The sequence below is a fragment of the Leptonychotes weddellii genome, unplaced genomic scaffold (assembly GCF_054177405.1).
Source record: "Leptonychotes weddellii isolate Sample4059 unplaced genomic scaffold, ASM5417740v2 HiC_scaffold_10388, whole genome shotgun sequence".
In the NCBI taxonomy this organism is placed as follows: Eukaryota; Metazoa; Chordata; class Mammalia; order Carnivora; family Phocidae; genus Leptonychotes; species Leptonychotes weddellii.
The window spans coordinates 1-7,474 of record NW_027680581.1 but is presented as its reverse complement, the minus strand read 5'-3'; the positions used below and the strand labels follow the sequence as shown (position 1 = coordinate 7,474).

Genomic DNA, 7,474 nt, shown 5'->3' with positions numbered 1-7,474 from the left:
GTGAACCCATATCAATACTTAGAAAAGTATCAACATAAGCCCCAGTAAGTATTTAAACCACAAAGGCAATTTCCTTCGGAAAGAAACTCATTTCCATGCTGCTGTTAATGCTCAGTTTGTCATCGTCATGGTCAGCAGCAGCAGCAGCACTGCTGTTGTATTCTGTATGTCCGGGGCCATCACACAACAAGACCCTGAGCAGCGCTCGAGTTCCGTGGCCTCACTGAAGCCTCGCCTTTACTTTGCCCGGTAGACGTCCAAGGGGCAACTGCCTCCATTCGATCGATCACGGGAAACCACGCGAGGTAAATGGCTCCAGGTCGTTGAGCAAGCACAGAGCCAGGCCTGCGAGCCAGGTCTGCCTGTATATTTGGTGAATCCCATCGGCAGCCGGCAGGCACGTGCCACGCCCTGGGACGCAGAAAGGGGCCGCAAGAGCCCACGTGGACTGGCGTCATACCTGGGGGCCGTGCTGAGCGCCGACGGCTGTTCCCCGGTGCTGTGGCTCTTTCCAGCCAAGCCCTGCTCCGGCTTACTTTCCTGGAGAAGGAGACAAGAAAGAGTCACGGGGTACCAAAGAGAAGGACCGGCACGACACTGCCGGGGTCCCACGATGGGCTCCCCTAAGCCCGGGGCAGGGCCCCCAGTGCTGTCCCCAGCGCTACACGCCCCAGGCATGGCAGGTCCCAGTCATTCCTTTGCTTGGAAGCGTTCAATTAAGCTGAGAAAATTCTTTTGACAGAAATGAGTCTGTTTTCCATAAGTGTTTGTGGCACCAAACCAAACTTCATAATCATGGGAGCTTATGCAAATGCTTTATCAAGGGCTGCCTGGATACCCGAATATTTTCAAAATATTTTCTTATAATTGCTGATAGAAATGCTCAAAAATACTTTCACGCCATATTTTGCTTGGGAAAACGTGGACGCCTTCTCTCTTTCTCAACACCACACACTCTTAATAGGAAATGCTCCTTCAATGTACTGGAAAGAGCTCTGGAACTCTACGAGATCTGGGCAAGTCCTGGAACCTTCCAGAGCCTTGTCTCCTCACCTATAAAGGGGGGGCAGGATAACATCCATCTCCTAATGCTGCTGTGAGGACCAGAGAGAAGCTGCGTGCACGCACACACACGCACACAGCCTGGCCCACAGCTGGCTAGGGAGGAGAAGACACCCACCGGCCCCACAGACTTCATGGGAAGTCATCAGACAGAATTACCCAAGGACAAACAATGTACAATTAAATCCCATTACTTGGGATCATTTGGTCAGGAGGCAGGTTAATGTTTTCAATGTTAATAAAGAAAACGAGCGAGGGCGGCTGGGTGGCTCAGTCGGTTAAGCGACTGCCTTCGGCTCAGGTCATGATCCTGGAGTCCCTGGATCGAGTCCCGCATCGGGCTCCCTGCTCAGCGGGAAGCCTGCTTCTCCCTCTGACCCTCCCCCCTCTCATGCTCTCTCTATCTCATTCTCTCTCTCAAATAAATAAATAAAATCTTTAAAAAAAAAAGAAAGAAAGAAAACGAGCGAAATAAATAAGATATCAGGGTGACCATCTTAACACAGGATGAGCACAAACTATTTCCAAATATTCTTCAGCTTTTTATAAGCACACAAATAATTGATGTGACAATGTACTCAGTAATTTTTAATCTATGTATTGAGGTAACTTAGCCACCACTATCCACAATGCTTTATTAGACATGTTCAAATACATATATCTATCTGAAATAAATGTATTTCCATTTTTTTAAGAAATATTTAATTTCATAACTGTTCCTTCATGCTGGCATTCCTCTTAATTCAAACTGGTGACAATGTGAATACCCTACAATAAATAGGCCTTTGAAATAGGAAATAGCCCTTTGCCTAAATTCTAGAACATTCTACTCTCTAGTAAAGGAACTAGAAAGGCCCTTTAGGTTTTAAGCCACCTCAAGTAAAGCGTATGTTTGGTCTAACTTGTTTATATCCCTTGAAGATAATGGGGTAATCGGTAAAACTTGGATATGCTAAGAAAATGTGAAAGAACAATGTTATCTTGATAAAACCCTTCCACCAGACTTTTTCCCTTTGAACTCATGGAATAAATACATTGAGCTCACTGGGGTTTCTGTCAGTATTATAATAACCAACTTGACTGCTGTCCTTGGGGTTTCTTTACACTATATTCCAAAAGTAATCAGCACTCCCTCTAATATTCGCCAAACCCCTCTTATGTGTCCAATATGGGCACCAGGGATATCCAGGGATCAGAGCCAGACATGGTCTCTGCCTTCCTGGAGTTTAGGATGTGGAGGAGAAAGAGATGTTAATCAAATAGTCACACGTGTACGACTACAAACCTGGCAAAAATGTATGAAAGCATTTCCCCCAGTCCCGGGCGGGACTATAAGAACAGAGAACAGCAGCCCAGACTAATCTGCTGAGAAAGAGTCTTTTGAGACGCTAGTTAATTAAGTGAAGGGGGTGGTAAAGGGGTCCTAGGAACACCAGGCAGAGGAAACGGCATGTGCAAAAGTCCTGGGGTAGAGTGCACGTTCAGCCAGTGAAGCTAAAACAGGGAGGGCAGGGGGTAGAAGGGCAAAAAAGGGCTAAAGAGGGAGGCAGGGGCTATGACACACAAACACAGTGAACCACGTTAAGGATATTGGTCTTAATTATGAGAGCCCTGGGAACCCAAAAGCTTTTAAGGAAGGAATAACATAACATAAATTGGACCAGTATCCTACATCGACTAATGCAACTACATTATAGAGACTGAGAAAGAGAGGGCAAGAAGAGACCAGTGGACCACAGGAAGCAATCCTGGGACAGAGGGTGCTAGCCTATACTTGGGGGAGTGGAACTGGAGAGAGATGGGTACGTCTGAGAAATATTTAAGATGGTAAATTGATAGGGCGTGGTGATGAACTGAATGTGGGAAATGAGGAAAAAGGAAGGGTCTAGCCCGTGAAGGGACACTGGCACCATTTTCTGACTATGGTCCAACAAAGGAAGAATTCACACGAAAACCATGAGTTCAATCTTGGAAACGACCCAGTTCGAAGTGTCTTGAAGCATTCACATGGAGATGTCCACAGTGCTGGCTACCTGATAAACGGACAGGAAATACAAAAGAATGGTTTGGAAATCAAACATGGGTGAGTGGGGTTGCCTAGGGAAAGGTAGGTGGTCTAAGCAGAAGATAAGACCCTAGGACAGCCCCCAACGACCCCCCTGTGGGGGCAGAGCCAGAGTGGGGCCAGCCTTGGGAGGAAGAATGCCAGGCGAACACAGGGGCATGGAGGTCAAGCAAGGAAAGTGCTTCAAGAAATAGGTGAAGAGGCTGACAGAGACCTGGAAAAAAGTACAGGCATTTATAGAAAGGGACACCAAAGTCATGCATATTTAGACACACCATTTAAGTGAAAGGACTGATGAGAATTAGTCTACCACTCTAAGTATTGCCTCATTACAGTTATACTCACAAACAGCAAGAAGATACTTAACTTAAAAAAGAAAATTAAACTATCGGATTGAATCCCTTCTTTTGACAGATGAAGAAATTCCAGAGGGGCGGTGACTTGGCCTTGGGCTCCCAGCCAGGAAACAGGGTTGGGAGGTGAACCCCCACCTCCCCTTCCTCTGTGCCTTCCCTACATTCTGGGATGCCTTTCCCTGCTTCAACACAGAGCTAGCTCGTGAAAACTCAGTATTATGGCTTGTGCTTATTTCTCTGACATACAAGCATGAAAACACACTCCACTACACAAACCCCCAAACTGGCTGAGCGAAGTAGAAACACCCTTTTGTTTTCCATGCTTACCTCTTTGATTGTGGTATTTCTTCCCCTCCATGAAAACCACCATCTTCCTCCCTTTCTGGGCATCTTATCCCTCATGATAGATTCCACAGTAGCCTGTTTTAAATGGATGGTAACATAAATAATGGAACCAAAAAAAGATCAACTTAGCACATCAAACCAAAAGACACACACGCGCAAATTAAAGATTAAAAAAAAAAAAAAAATCAGAGAAAACACAACATACTATTTGTGGACCAAAAATTTTCGAGAAGCAAAACCTAATGGCGTCCAAAACCACATGAAGATAACTTAAGCATGAAGACTTAAGAAGATGTTAAAGGAATAAACAAACAACAAATAAAATACAACACAACAACAACAGAAAAAGAAAGCATTGAAAATCATTAGTGATTAGTTAAGATCAGAGGTTTTCAAATTAAAGTGATTTACTGGTTAAACTACTGTTACTCTCAGTATGATGATTATAAAATTAAAAAATGAAATGATTAATATGGAATATAGGGTAAAACGGTTTTAAACAAAGAGTAAAATGCACAGGATCTCTTTAGTAAATGTAAATCGCCAAATTGGGACAAACTGAACCCTAGTAGATGCCTTTGGGTCAAAACCTCAAGTATTAAAAAGAAAACTCATACTCACGCCCTAAATAAATCAAAGTTTAATGGGGGAAGATTAAATATTAATTAATAATTTTCTAAAAGAAAATTTCCAAAGAAGAAAATATCTATCTTGAGGCGAATTCCAGCACCAGGTAAACAGTATTTCCTCTCCCTTCCTTGGTTCACAGAACTATCAGGGAACGGACACCCCCCACCAGTGACGAAAGAACAGTTTACATCTTTTGACCAAACAGGTTTCAGGTTAAGTGAGAGATTAAAAAATTTACATATTTCGCCTATTGTGCTTCTTGTTATCATTTAAAAGTCCCTACTTGATACAAAAGAAACTGAATACACGGGAAAGCAAACCATGAGTAACCTATTCATAAAGAGGATAATTCGTACAGATGTCGATTACCCTATTCCTCCTAAATTCATCCATAAATGTAACAAAACCCCAATTAAAGAAAAAAACTAATAGGATTATTTTCACACCTAGACAAAGCAATTCTAAAGTTCATTTATAAAACAAATAAAAATAGCCAAGAAAACTCATAGACAGAAGAGTATTATTAGATAGGTACAAGCCTTACTAGATACTAAAATATACTGAAAATCTATCATAATTATAAGAATGCATGTTGGTACATGAGTAAACATATACATGGAACAGAAGACAAAGTCCAGAAATGAATCTAAATTCATGAAGAAATATCATACACACTGTAGCTATAACTGCCTATCAGTGGGGGGAAGACTTATCTAACAAAAGGTACTGAGATAATTAGGTAGCTATGCCAGACCCGGTTACTTGCCTCCCTGGGCACATCATCCCCTTTCTTTCTTGCCAACACATCCAAAACTCTGTTTAGGAATCAGGTGCAATATGTTCTGACCTCGCTTCATCTACGCCATTCACGTTCATTCTACTGTTTTGCCAGCAACTGGTTTGGAGGTGATCATGTGACCAAGCTGTGGCCAATGAAATGTGAGAAGTCTGTCTCATCCTTCCTATTTGGGGTGTGGCTGTTGGAGAGGATGATGTGGGGGACAGCCACCTTGTGATCATAAAGGGAAAGCCAAGACAATCATGGAGACGCTCACCCTGAAACTACCAACCTCGAAGATTCTTACTATGTCAGATAATAAACCCTTATTATTCAAGCTACTCGTGGTCATTGTTTCCTACAAAGCATCATGATTCAGTAACCAGCTGGGAAAGAACTGATTTGGTTCCTGATACCTCACTCACTCACAAAATAAAATCTAGACAGATGAGAGATTTAAGAAAGTACTAGGGGAGAGCGCCTGGGTGGCTCAGGGGGTTAAGCATCCAACTCTTGATCTCAGCTCAGGTTTTGATCTCAGGGTCGTGAGTTCAAGCCCCACATTGGCCTCCACGCTAGGCAGGGAACCTAAAGAAAAAAGAAAAAAGAAAAAAAAGAAAGTACCCGGGGGAAAGCTAGCATATTTTCACAAGTTTCAGAAATGGGGAAGCAGGGCCATTCTAAGTGTGATACAAGACCCAACAGCCTTAAAGGATGGACAAATTCTACATACAAAACTAATTCTACATTAAGAAACACCATAAGCAGAGTCAAAGATTTACTGACAGCTTGTAAAGGATATCACAAAGCCTCAGCTTAGGAGCCATGCACACGTCTTTTGTGAGCTAAACCCCTTTAAGTTAAAGGATATTTCTATTGCATTGGTCTTTTTTCTTCCTGATTTGTTAAGAGCTGAGAAATGTAACATAAAAATTTATCCTGGGCCATGAATACCAAGAGGGGACAGGGAAGCCAGCAGGGACAAAACAAAACCAGGGAGGAAAACAAGACCTCAGATAAAGTACCACCACAGAGGAGGTCACAATCTCCAAACCCCAAAGCTACCCACACAGGTATGTGCACATCCAAGCACGCACCCCCCGCACACGCGCACACGCAGGAAGGAGTGAGCACGGGCCCAACGACGTCAGAGCAGACTTTCAAGAACCTCGGATATCACAACTATCTGATGGCTACAATATCCAAACCACACGAAGCTCTTGCTGAGCGGACGAGGGAGACAAGGTAAGACATGGTCTTTGCAGCACAAAGAACGTATAATCTAGTAGGAAGATAGAAGGTGGAAAAACTGAACAATTCCAGGCCAAGTGTCCGGGGAGACCTCGGGGGAGCACGACAGCATGGGGGGCTACAGCGGCCCGCCTGCCCTTCTAGCCCTGCCTCTTCCCGCGGCCACCGCCTGCCCTCTCGTGCGGCTAGGAGCTGCCGGCCCTGCGCTCTCCCCTCCTCGGCCAGTGAGGCCCGGGGCTTGCTTCCCGGCTCACATCTGATGCTCTGTCTCCCTGCACCCACACTGCCATTGGCTCCAGCCCTTCTCTCTCGTCCCCTCGCCACCCCTGGGCTCTGACATCTGTGCATCTACCCACTCTGCCCCCACCTCCGTCCCTAGCACGGCAGGTGTCGGGAAAGGAGCCCCGGAAGGGGCAGGACTCGGGACTGGGAGGTTTCGCCCCGATAAGCAGGAAGGGGAAGGACCTTCAGGGTGCAAGAGAGGCAGATTCCAGACCCCTGACCTCTGTAACCATGAACTTCAAAAGAACGTAATGTAATTAACGCTGTGGTTCTGAAGTAAAAGTTAAATTCCAACCGCCCGGATTACTCTGCCTGTGGTATTCAGTGCCACCTCTTCCGCCTCGTGTTCAAGCTCACCTTTGGCAAGGGTTTCTGGAAGGCCTGCATTGCCAGGAGCAGAGGCGCTGCCGTCGTCCAGTTATAATACCTGATGTGGAAAAAAGAATTGGATGTCAAAGACCGAGGCTCGGACTGAAAAATCTCCTAATGTCACGAGAAACAGTCAAGGAAAGCTCTGGAACCCCGGCTGGCTCCTTAATGAGCCCAATGCTGTTGCCAACACCCCGGCCCTCCCCCATTTGCCCTTCACCCTGCTGACCCCACAGCAGCTGCTCTCGGGGGCCAAGCAGAGACTTGCCACACCTCATGGAAAAGGCAACTAGGTACCCCAAGTTAATACCTAAACACCCTCGACTTCCTCTCAGG

The 7,474-nt window shown here is 45.1% G+C and overlaps 1 long non-coding RNA gene across 1 annotated transcript; it reads right to left on the bottom strand.

Annotated features, from left to right (window-relative positions):
- Positions 1–460: 460 nt before the first annotated feature.
- Positions 461–7,215, bottom strand: LOC145718052 (uncharacterized). The gene is made up of 3 exons (XR_014141552.1): positions 7,127–7,215; positions 3,811–3,903; positions 461–540 (listed from the first exon to the last, which is right to left on the bottom strand). It is a non-coding gene; the product is annotated as an uncharacterized LOC145718052 (long non-coding RNA).
- Between the last annotated feature and the right edge of the window lie 259 nt (positions 7,216–7,474).